Raw genomic sequence first — 13,458 nt, 5'->3', positions numbered from 1 at the left:
TTTCAGAGCAATGACTCCATCCTTAAACAAGCAGAGAGGTGCCATAAATGGAGGTAGCATGAGGCAATGAGGTGGCTCTGACAGGTTTCTCAGCATCATAGCCCTGTGCCAGCAGAAGCTTTACCAATTTCTTCAGAAAAAGCATACTTCAAAAAATGAAAGAAGTGCATAAATTGATGGTCTTTGCCAAGCCTGAGACGTGTGAGACTCAAAGAATAATGTTTTGTGGGTTTGCAGTACACACCAAAGTGAGTCAATGTTATGTTTCATATTTCCTGCTGGGGAGCATCAACACTCACATGATGTTCTGCAGCAAAACCCAAGCCCTGGTCTGTGCTTTGTTTATTGAGCATAAACTCCTGTTTCACACTGAAGATGCCATCTGCTCTTACTGTGTCAATTGATGTTTCCGAGTCGTACAACATTACTTTAACCAAATGTTTATTACTGAAGGAGTGGTACCCTTTAAGTAAGAAGGATGAGTTTGGATCTCTTTCTTCATGTAGAAATATTAAAACAATTGTTCAGAAACTTTCCGATCATTTGACTTTGTTTCTGAGTAAGTGTGGTAAGCTGAGAAAGTTCCCAGGACAGAAAAGCCAGAAGACCTGTAGTACACCAAAGGAGTAAACATAGAAATTTTCATTATCTGGACCTTCATGGAAAAAACATAATGTGTTATTTACATTGGACAGCTGGGTAGGGGGAGAAAGGGACAATCAAAGTGCGACAACTTACTCAATTTCAATTAAAGTTTTTTTACCAAGCAAAATGTCAAGTAAGCTTTCCTTCTTCTTTGATACAATTTTAACTTGGTCATTTTGTACTATGCTCCATGACATGCCTGATATCTTCAATTTTAAAATAATAACTATCTGAAATTAGTTTAATGATACTGATATGTAGTTAACTTCAAATGGCTAGACACCACCCAGGAGTGGTAGTACCTGATGGTTTCAGTTTCTTTATACTGATCTGAAAAAACAGTATAATCAAATATCCAATTTACAGAAAACACATATAACTGTGTAAATAAGTGTAAATGAAAGTGAGGTGAAATAATTTGTACAGATGGATTTGCATCACTTGACTACATGACATCACTAAACATGTCTACAAAAGGAAAAACCTTGTGACCAATAATGGAAGCTCATGTGAGATCACTAGCAGGGATCATGTCTCTGTCATTCCCGAAAACATTTTCAAAGTGTCAATGCCAACATTTATGCTGAGAGATCAAAAATGATAAATAATGAAAGCAAAAGAGTGACTTGAGGCATTGACAATGCACTTCAGTGAGGTAATTCAATCTGATACACAATACGTGTTCCATCATGGTTAGGCTACAGGAAAGATTTCGGATTACAGGGGATGTGTGATATTGATGGATGAGTGAAAGCTCAAGGCAGAAAAACTCAATCTCAAAGTGCAAGTTCTACCATGAGAAAAACTGGCCTTTGAGAAACACAACCTGCAAAAATTCTTTAGTTTTTAATTTTCATCACTTCGGAGCTCTGAGCAAGGAAGGGATATAGATTTTAAAAACTGCTGCAGGTGAAGAATCTAGGCGAACAGGAGAGCTAGGTGAAAACAGGCCTTTATAAGTGGCATTAGGCAGACTAAATTACCTGAAGTGTTTCAACCTTAATTTCTGAATACCTCTTTTTCTCACGTATTGAAAGGATATTTGCCAGAAATTTTCAGTAAAGTGAATCTGAGACCAACTTCAGCCTGCACAGTGGCATCCCTCATGCTGAGGAGATGGAGCTGTGATGTTTTCTTTCCTTTTCTGCAGAGGTGCAGAGTAAACAGTGGCTGGTCAGATCATAAATTTAGCTGTGTGGCAACTTTTAGGAAAGGAGGCAAGAGTGTTATAAATAGGGGCAGGCAAACCAACTGAGATAAAGTTAGAAACAACCTCAGCCTGGACTACAGACTAATATTTACACAAAATGTGTGGTAAAATTGGAATATAAATAGCTGTCAGCGGCTAAAGTCAGGATGTTTTACATGAGTGAAGCACCCCAGGGAGGACATCTGATGGCTATTTGAATCATGACTTGACAATTTCAAAGATGAGGTCCCAGAAGTGTAGCCCCACATACCCTGATTTTCAGGGATGCTTCTCCATTTTGATAATTTTTGGTCTGCGTATAGCCATTCCCAACAGCAGTGATGACATCCATCTGGCCCAGCTTTTGCTCACCTAGAGCTGAGTTCCTTCTAAATAGCACATGAGATCCCTCAGTGAGTGAGGAAGTTGTTTAGTTTTGTTAAGTGTTCTCAGGGAGACAATCCACAGCTCTGCCACAGGGCAGCCATAAATAGATTGTGGTGGACCCCAAGAAAGATGTTGCACATAAATCATACAGAGCCTTCCTGCCACATCCCAGGATGCCAGCACACCTATATTCAGTCCACAGACACTCAGTCATGTGTTCAGCTGGGCTCAACAACATAGCATGGTTTGAGGTCTACAAAAATATATCTCTTTCTCAAAATATTCCTGGCCATACCCAGCCTCAGCTCAGTCTCCAAACACCCCTGAGATCTCATTTCTCCTCTCAATTACAGGCACTAAACAACTCTTTCTCTACGTGCAACTGCCTTCCTCAGGGAAGCAATTTGGAGGCTGAGCTCGGCAAGCACAAAATTTATGCTACTTGGAAAAAGATGAAATTCTGTTTCTTAGAAGGGTGTTAGCCACTCTTTATGAGACAAAGCCATTTCATTTCAGAGTTTTCCTGGCTCTGTAACAGGACAAGCAATAAACCAGTGAAAGCATTTGAAGGTCTCTGGAGACAGACAGCTCTGCAATGAGCTGGCAGACATGGAAATTAGGAAGGGCCCATAGTGGATTTCACCTCAAAATGTCTCTGATGCACATGATATGTGCAAGATCCATGCACAAGGTCTGCTCACACCCTGTTGGAGTTCTGGATGCTGAGAATTTTAGACTTTCTGTGCTCACAGACTCTGACTCCAAGGAGAGCATTGCATTTGACTTGAGGCTGTGGAAAAGGCTTCCAAAATTGATTGATAGCACTGGGATAATGGGTGTATCATTTGATTAGGAGTGTGTAATATCACAGGTTGGATCTTAAACTCTAAGTTTAAGGTTTTAGAATATAGCAATATATATGGGGCAAGATGGAGGTTTTAGGGTGGTGGCTGGTTGTTCTTCTTCACCTTCTTCTTCATGAGTTTGGGTGGTATTTTGCAATTGGACAGAAAAGTCCACATTGCGGACTTCAAGGGATTAGTTATTGGGTTAAAACGGAAAATAATTTAGGTGTCATTTCTTAATTGGACAGTTTAGCCTTAAAAGGCCTTGGAGAGAAAGATAGCCATTTTGTAACTTGTTAGTAGAATGTTGTAGAACTCATAACTTGTAATATAGATAAGAAATAATAAACATCTAAGCCTGAATGCAAAATAACCATCTCAAGTGCCTTCAATCCTGACCTTGACAGAGGCAAGAAAAAGAAGCTGAGAACAGGCAATATCCATCTCATATTCTTAGGTATTTGCACATATTTATGTCTTAGAAGCTTCTTCAATTAGGGGCAGGCCTCTCTAATGCTCCATCAAGACTCAACATCCTCTCTTTCATCAGTGCTGCATGCCAGCATCCAACTTGGCAGAGCAAACCCAAGGAAAGCACCCAAACAACAAAGGCAACAGCTTCTGTGACTCTTTTGAATTCATTGCACTTTCTATTAACTGCTCCTCCTTTACTGAGTCCTCTCTGTATGGCTGCAAGGTCGAGGTGCAGCACAGGATGGATGAGGTGGTTGGGCACAGTCCTCCCTACCTAAAAACCTATGAGGCCGGGTGGAGGACAGGCCAAAAGTGTGAGCTGCTGACAGCACTGAGCCAAAAATCGTGGTGTTGGTGGGGAGTGTGTTCACACCTAACGTGTGGAGCCAGTGAGAAAACAGTGACTTGCAATGTGCCCAATCCTTTTCCCCAACCTAAGGGGAAAGACCTGACCGCTCTCCTGCCCTGCTCTTCACTCACTCTGTGTGTGTTGGATGCAGAGGCAGCTGCTGTGCTGAGGCTGGGGTTTGGGCTCCTTGCTCACCTGCCCACTGCTGTGACATTAGAGTTTGAAGCACTGCAGGGAAAGCAGTTAATAAAACCAGTTCATTCTGTTTCTCAGTCATTTAAACTATTTTCATATGTGTCAGGTTTCGTTTCACAAACCCCTCATGTTGTGCCTGAAACCAGTTGGCAGTTTGAAGCTTTTGAGAACAGTTTCACAATGGATCATAGCATATGTGGTAATGTGGCTTTGTGGTACCAAGACCAGTGCGGTATTTCTGCCCTTTAGGCCTTCCAGCTGAATGTAAATTTAACTTAGTTTTCAGCATAAGCATCCTTCCAACTCCAGATCACCTCAGCATGCTTCAAACCTCTGGAAGAGCCTGAGCTTTCAGCTTATGTTTGCAGCTCAGCTGACTACAACAATTTACATGAGAAACAGTTGGCAATCCATCCTATTTTGTCATCTTCCCTGCTTTGTCTGCAATGTGTTTTACTCTTTGAGTCCTAGAAGAGGTGTGAGCATGAGGAGAAGAGCAAAGTCCTACTGATGAGACATTTAAATGCCATAAAATGTCACTACATCAGATAAACTTCAAGATCTTAAAAAAGGATAAAAAGAGAGTTTATTGGATGCTGACATGCAGTTAATAGCACTTTTGCGTGCAATGACTTCACACGCTGTTTCTATGAAGTTTCAAATGTCATGTAAGTGTATAAATTCCATTCAAATATAACCTTTATTATGAGGCCATCAATAACAGAAAAATCTAATTAAAGAATAAAAGGCTTGCTGGAAACATAACCTTTTTCATATCGAATTGGTAATGAATTCATAGAACTCTATGAAGGATATTATTTCAGACGAGACTGACAAACCCAGAGAAAATGCTGTTTTCTACCACATGGTTTAGTGGAAGTTCCTCCTCTCTCTTCAGCAGCTCATCTTCTCCCTTTGTAATCCTGAGCGAATTATTATTCAAAATGTCTGCATCAAAATACATTAAAACAGCAGCTGCACCTTTGAAATCCCCCTGTTTTTTCAGCTCGAATTATCTGCACTGGGACACTTGTCACCTTGCCACAGTCTATTACACCCAAGCCTTTGGTTGATGAATTATAGCTCTGTGAATCATCCTGTTTAGCAAATTGCCAGCATATGAGAAGGAACCAAATATCACTACCAGCATTATAGAACACCACGGGCAATGTAATGGCAGGCTACATTTCCCTTGGTCAGTGCTTACCCCAGAAAAGTAGGCCATGATGTCCTTCAAACCATAATGAGAATTACTATATGGAGGACTGTCAATCCACATAACAGAAGAAATGAGGCTTGACAGTTCAGAAAATTGGGGATAAGTACAGTAGCAGAACCAATTACTGCAATAGGATTCGTTATTTTCTCCATGCTCAGTCGAAAAGAGCTAGAAATTACCCAGGCCAAAGTTGTTGCCTGATTTTGACAAAACATGCTTATCTGTTTCTAGCTATTGATTTTGCCTGGAAAACCAGAACATGATAAAGTTCTGTTTACGGTGTGTCTCTCGCCAAGCCATAGTTAAGTCCAAGCTATGAATGTGCCACGTCACACTGCAAATGTATGATTTGTATGTAGGATTGCTGTCATCTCTTTCTGGTTTTTTTTATTATATCTTTATAGGTACATCATCAATATAAATATGATTATATATAAAAGTATTTTTATCTTGTTTTGGCATTGCCAAACATCACTTGTTTTCCTTCTGTACTGATTATTCAAAAGTTATTACTTTTCCCTCCAGACTAAACAAAGATATTACAAGCCACTCAATACATACTGTAGACTGACACTGAGAAGAAAGGTTCAGAAGGGCATCTGAATAGCACTGGATTACACATGCCTTTCTCTCTGACCCTCTGCTCCCTAACACTGCACTCCTGTCTCAGAAGTGCTTCCACAGTCAGTGCCCAGCCCCTTTCTTTCTCAGATCTAGCAGAACAGTCCATCCTGCAGCTGATCACAGAATCTTTGGGGTTGAATGGGACCTCTGGAGGTCGTCTAGTCCAACACCCCTGCTAAAGCAGGTTCACCTAGGGCACCTTGGACAGGATCATGTTGAGATGGCTTTTGAATACCTCCAGAGAAGGAGATTCCACAGCCTCTATGGGCAGCCTGTCCCAGTGCACTGTCACCTTCACAGGAAAGAAATCTTTCCTTATGTTCAGGTGGAACTTCTGTGTTCCAGTTTGTGCCCCTTGTGCCTTGTCCTATCACAGGAACCACTGCAAAGAGATGACATTCAGGACAGGCAGCTCCATCATCTTTCCAGGGATTAGGTGAAGTGACTGGCCTGTAGTTTCCTGGGTCCTTCTTACTCTTCTTGAAGACTGGGCTGACATTGCTTTTCCTCCATCCCTCGGGCATTTCTCCAGTTCTCCACAACCCCTCAAAGGTGATGGACAGTGGTTTAACAACAACATCTAGCTTTCTTAGCACTCATGTGTGCATCCCATCAGGGCCCCATGGATTTGTGAGATCAGGTTTGCCTAAATGATCTCTAACCCAATCCTCCTCAACCAAGGAAAAGTCTTCCTTTCCCCAGATTTTCTCTCTTGCCTCCAGGACCTTGGGATAAACATGCAGTTCTGGACCCTGCAGTTCAGCAGCAGCTTATGAAAACTGTAGTTCATCTCTGCAACTCAAAAACTGCTCTAGCCTGCTTCAAAACTGCTCTGCAGGGTGTTTTGAGCCAGGTCAGTGATAGTTGTTGGAGGAAAAAACAGTAACCACAATAGAAACAGCAGTTTTGGAAGCTGCTGGCACTGGGGAAAAAAAGAATGTGACCAAGTTGTGTTTCTGAGCTCCCTGAGAAGAGTCTGTAAAGCACACAGCAGCCATCAGCAGCCCTACTAAGCTAAAGATGTCTCTTGATGTCAGGTGCTTCATGGATGCTTTGCTACACCACTGGGAAACTCATTTAGATACACAACGTGTACAGAGTACAGGCAGGGCTGGTGGGACTGAGTGTGATCATGTGCTTCTGAAAACATCTGAAATCTGTGGGAAGTCTCACCTACTGTCACTAATGCTGGGGGAAGGAGCCTTGTTTTCAACATGTTTATGGTACAATAACTCTAATTGCAAGTTATGTGCACTAAATGTGACACAGAAACATCCATACAGAAAACAGAAGATCTCCTGCAGCAGGGGATCTGGCTGGCTTTGACTCTTGACTTGTACCAGTTGATTCAGTAGATAGCCTAAAGTTCTCTCAAATATGATGAAATAGAGACTATTTAAGGCCCTGGTGCATGACATCTAATCATTCTTTATTTAGTGCAATACCCTATAACTCTGTTATTCTGTATAAATTGCGTGGTATCCTTGTTGAGCTTGCTAAGCCTCAATGAAATCCTGTGATTGTGACTACTAGTTACTATGGAGAAATCCTTTATGGATTTCAGTGTTTTGCAGCCTTTTATTTCATTAACATGTTTCACCATTTACTTACTTTATCTGTATCTGAAACAGCTCAGTAGAACCTATGAAACAGCAATATTGAATATCAAACGCAGCAATTCTTACAGCGTTATAGATACTATTACTTGTAGCACAGTACATAAGATAATTTTAATCTGGCTCCCCTAATGAATAGTTTGTGAACAGAATCTTAAATGTGAGGGTCTAATTTTCAGAGATTCAGCACTTGGGGAAATTGCACCAATGTCATTTGCATGTTATACACTTAGGCAATTTACAAAAGCTGCAATTCCAGTTTTCTTATTACAGTGTTATTTATTAAGTATTTTCTAGTTTTTGTCTATACAAGGAAGTAAGTACATGGCAAATATAGCACTGCTGGAAACTGTGGAGGTGATGAATTTTAGAGTATCTAGTGCTCCCACCCATCAGGTGCATCTCCACCATTATAGGTGCAAGTTGTCTTTTTAGGGTCCTACTCTTGGATCATTCTACTTTTGGTAATGTAGCTATGGTAGGCAAAGTACATCACTGATTAGCTTGAAACACTCTGTTCATATTTAATCATTGTTCTTGTAGTTTTCCTCTGGGCTTTGAGCTGTGGCATATCTTTTATGTAGGTAGAAAATGCCATTTTTCTTTTGCTAGAATTCTTCTGGGGAGATGCTGTCAGAGTGCTCCATCACATGTGACAGATCATCACTTACAGAGAATTATCTCCAATACAAAATTGAGTTTTTATCTTGAACTGTCGTGTCTGAGAAGCCTTGGCTGTGACATGGGGTAGTGGAAGGAGCTGAATTTAGTAGCTGATTCCTTTTCCAGGACTGAACACATCTCTCATACCCAGTTCTCTCCTAATCTCATACAGCTGCCACCTCCCCTTCATGAGCTAAGCAGGTCTCCTCAGTTAATACTATCTCCAGTGCAGCCTCCCTGAGCATTAGACTGTGCTCACATCATATTTTTCAGTCCAGAATTATGTGTTGTCACAGCATTGACATCACCAGTATCAATCCAACATTCTTCAAGCAAATAAACTTTGAATACTGGTTACGAACCCAGGCTCAAAAAAAAAAAAAAAAAAAAAAAAGTGAGGTGTATGCTTCTGTTCAACTGTGTGCCAATAAATGTAAGCACAAAATATTGTACTCTAGAGAATGATGTTTGTGAAATGCTGTTTCCAGTCCTGCTTGCTGACTGCTCCCTGACAGAGCCACGGGGCTCTGAACTGCAGCAGCAGCCATCACTCTCCTGGGAAATTTTCTACTCACCTCCACAATTACAGATTCCTGGTCTAAGATGGGATCTTTATTTCTCCATCCAACAAAATTGCTTTTTTTCAGTAATCCTGGCACAGTGACACCATCAGTAATATTAAAAAAAATTTTACTATTTTGTTAAATATTAATAGTTAAAATTTAATCATTATTTGGCTGAAAGCATACCCAAATCACAGCAGTTATCAGCAGTTCTCAAATTCAGAACAGAGAAAGAGACAGCTGAATCCTAAGGCTTTTTCTAAGATTTTTGTAAGGTTTTGGGTTTTTTTATCTGGAGAATAACACATCTGAGAATAAAAGAAGTGCTCATGCCGTGAGCCACAGCATAAAGTCTGTATTATAAGAGTATAACAAATTTGTTTTTACACTCTTATTAGACAGGAAAAATATTGGAACTCTCCAGGCCCCGAGACCCCACACAGACATGCTTAGCTTGTAATCAGCTGATAGGATTTGTATTTCAAAACCCTCCTCACCAATCAGTAGCACGTTTAAGAATGCCTGCTAAGTACATGCCATGGAACAGCTGTGTAGGCATCAGTGCCCTCTGTAAACCAGGATCCAGCAAAACCTGATGTACACGGCATTTACACACAGAGTGCTGCCTTTCCTCAAAGCACTCATTTACATGCCAGTTTATTTCTCCACCACTCCCAGCCACCTCCTGAGGGGGCTGGGTTTTTTCTGCTGTTACACAGTATGTTTCTCCTGCTACCTTAAAAAGTGGTAGATGTCATTTCCTCCAATTTACCGATGGAGGAAGCTGAGGGCCAGAGAACAAAGCACAGGGCTTCAATTTCCCGCTCTGCTTCCTGGCCGTGCTGCTTCCCTCTCCCAAACAGTCCCCAACGCACAGGGCCAAGGCTGCAGCCAGCCAAGAAGGGCCTCTGCTCCCCCACAATCATCTCCATGGAAAAGAGGCAACTAATTAAACACTCAAGCTTACTCAGAAAGCTCTTCCACACACTGCAGATAGCTTAACGAGGCCGGATTGCTCTTGACAAGCAGGAGGGGTTCATGACAGCTGAATCACTGCTTGCTTGTGCTGCTCCCCCTCCAGCTCAAGCTGCCTCCTTTCGTACCACCCTCCCACGCCACCTCTTGAACACTCTCCTCCTGATCACGGACACACACATCCTCCTTCCTCTCAACTCTGCTGGGCCACAGTGGCACTTAGTGAAAGTGAAAGCCCTATGAGCTCAAATGGCAAAAGTATGAGCCTCAAAGCAGTGCACGCATCTAGGCCCAAAAAAACACTTTGGTGTTTGTACCTGACCACTCTCCCAGCAGCACTGCTCTCTTTACCACACTAGATGATTTTGTAGAAGGAAGAAACACTATTATTGTCCCAAAGTACCAGTAACCAATGGGAAACATTAGGGATCTGTCAGGATGGCACTGGGACCACATCATCCTCTGGCTACCCACACTTCTGGACTAATTTTTTTTTTTAACATCCAATTCTGCTTGTCTTTCTCTTCCTCAGCACTGCTTTTCAACTCTTCAGTGCTGTTCAGCTTGGTTGGCTACAATGGATGCTCCCCCAAGCCTGTGAGGACTTGTTTTCTTGTATACTAAGTTCTATTTCTAATCTTTCTGCTGTGCTCCTTTTTGCTACCCTGTGTTTCCTCAGCCACCCACAGAAGAGGTGATGAGTCAGAAAGGGAAGTTTAATCGGGTCCTAAAACAGAAATAACAAGAAAACCTCAGGAGCTTTACTTAGGCAGTTTACTGCCTCTTTCTTATTGAGAACAAACAAGTTGTAATGACTAAAGAACATCACACAGATTAGTTTTGAAAACTATCAGTCTGATCTGTCCCACATAAGCTGCTTTCATAATACTGAGAGCAACAGGAATCAGGGAGTGTTCAGAATGGTGGAGGGTTTGATTGCAGTATTTACAGGAGCTCAAAAGACTGAAGGTCCTTATAGGATACATGCAGATCTATCAATCTTTAAACCAAGTTGTTAGATACTGCATTTAGAAAGTTTAATTGGTCAGAATGAGTAGGTGTGAATAGAGAAAAAATGTGGTAAAGTCTACACCCATTACAGTCAAAAGAAGCCAACTGGGGACATCACCAGTTAAGGAATTCTGCTCAAAACCCCATGGGCCCATCACCCTTCAGCAGCAGCACTACAACTCATAGCTATATAAGCATAAAATGATTTCACAGTGAAGAACATGCCTTTGCAAAGGCACACTGTGCCATGATTATGGCTGTATGATTACCCTTCTTGCAAATATCATTCTTTGTATTAATCTTTAACCTTCAATTAACACAAATGCAAACCTAGGTAGGCTAAAGCTTATTCAAATATTATTACACCATGCACAGGACATTCAGGAGCTTCCTGGATCTGTGCAGCAAATGAACATAGCAAGAAGAAATCAACATTACTTGTAAAATCCATGCCAGACAAAACTATATCAGGAAATCATACAAATGGAAGGGATACTCAAGCACTGAAAGAGCAAAGGACTGGGTCCTTTCAGATTAGTTTATTTGATTAGTAGACCAGCGTTAAAATTTTTGAAACTCACTTCCATTTTTCACGCTGGCAGCTCTGAATCATCTCTCTCTGCTGTTTCAACTTCAAAACAGGAAAAAGTGAATACAGTAACTGGCCATGGAGTCTTATTAAATTATTCTTGTGCTGTACAAAGTAGCTGAAAAAATGGTTGACTCATACAGCATCTTCACTATGCCTGCATGGGCCAGCTTGTGAAATTGTGCAGAGCACCATTCTAGCATTCCTTGCTGCAGCAACAGAACAACATGAAGGTATAAAAAGAAAGGACCAGAGAAAAAGGGGACATTTGCAACACTGCACTTAAATCCCAGTCCTAGTGACCTGAGTAGTAGACTACCATTGACATCATAAAGGCCACAGCTTCAAGAGTATAGCCTGCCCTCACCTCTGCTTTGAAGGCTTTTGCTGTTTTGGTGGCTTCACGAGGCTCAGGAGTGTCCCTTGGTCACTGCTGCTGGGGGAATTCCTGGAGAACAGAGCTGTCTGCTAGAGCCGGCTGCTGCATCCAGAGGATGGAAGGCATGGTCCTGGCTCTGTAGTTAAATATCCAGTGGGTGCTATGTACCAAACCAAGCAAAACCAATGAGGAAGGGAGGAAGAATGCAGATAAGGTTTGGAGGTGCTAAAAACAGTTTTTCAAACAGGCACTGTTTAAACGTTTTCTTGTCTTCAAGAAAAGAATTAACTGTTAGTGTCTATATGGTTAATCCATATGTGAACTTTTTCTTTCCCAATTACCCTTTAATTTTAAATTGAGCAATATATTGACATATACCTGTACCCACTCAATTATTATTGGAGCCAAACAAAAGCTAAAAAGGCAGTCAGATAAATAGTCACTCATATTTTGGATCAATCTTCCACAGTTAAAGACTACATAAGCAGTTCAACTGCATTACAGCACATTTAAGAAAATAAAGGCCCCAAAGAAGTGCAAAGTCAACCTGTGATTAATTTTATTTTGAATATTTTTCTGGGTCTTGGTTGCATCTTTCTATATAACCTAAAATAAACATTGTAAGAAAATGGACTCATAATATGGAGGCAAAGAATGCTTTAAAAAAATACAACTGAAAAAACAGACTAATATATTTGGTGTTGAAATCATCATCACTGGGCTATCAATAGAGCCAGATACTTTGCTTGCAAGTGGTTATCCTCAACTCTTTTAACATGCAACATGTGAACTTCCTGAAGCACTTTTAGCTACACATCATCTTTCAGAGTGAAAGATGATGACTCAGCTTATTTTAAGACTTTATGGTACATACAGTTTTGGACTGAGCATGAATAATGCACAAAAGTGACTTCCATTTTAAGGAATCAGCACTAAAATCAGATGCTAACATATTTAAAGTGTCTGTTAGCTAAATGCATGTATTTTAACTTTTTAAAAAGATATATTATGTATCTATATTACTCAAAAAGTATTATCTTCCTTTTTAACAAAGTAGAACAGATCAATAATTCCATATATTGTAAGAGTGAAACATGCAAAATCTCTCAGGCCTTGTCTATGCGATAATCAAATTTCACTTACTATTTTTTGTCTTAAAAGAAAGGAAAAACCATCAAACCCTTTCAATGTTCTCTCACCTCTGTTCAGGTTGTAATGTGCTAAACAGAAATACATAAACACTAAGAATGCCCAAGACATCAGTTCTGATAACCTGGCTGGAGGAAAAGACTTTACAGAAATGCTTCATTTGTGATATAAATTATGTTGTTCTGTAAATGCCATACAAACAGTGTTGGGGCAGGACTGAATTCCAGCAGTCTAGGTTTTGGGATTTCTGATAAAAGTGAACCTGACCTTGCATATTTATGGGGCAGATGGATCTTGATCTAACGCAGTTGTTTTGCTGTAGATAAATTTAAATCCAACTCTAGATCAGTTTTAAATGGGATAGATTTGGCCCTGGAAGACTAATTTCATAGTGGCTTAGGATACAGTTAACAACATGAATTTCAAGTTGCTTCCCATCAACTTCAGGTTCCATCAGAAGACTTTCAGCCGCCGACACAGAAAAGGACTGCCTAAAAAGCAACACTCACAGATGTTTACCGCACCTTAAATGCTTCATTTTGTACTACACAGAATAGAACTCACTCCTAGCAAGATCCTAACATTA

The sequence above is a fragment of the Zonotrichia leucophrys genome, chromosome 2 (genome assembly GCF_028769735.1).
Source record: "Zonotrichia leucophrys gambelii isolate GWCS_2022_RI chromosome 2, RI_Zleu_2.0, whole genome shotgun sequence".
In the NCBI taxonomy this organism is placed as follows: Eukaryota; Metazoa; Chordata; class Aves; order Passeriformes; family Passerellidae; genus Zonotrichia; species Zonotrichia leucophrys.
The sequence above is the reverse complement of the archived record's forward strand: the minus strand, read 5'-3'. Positions refer to the sequence as shown.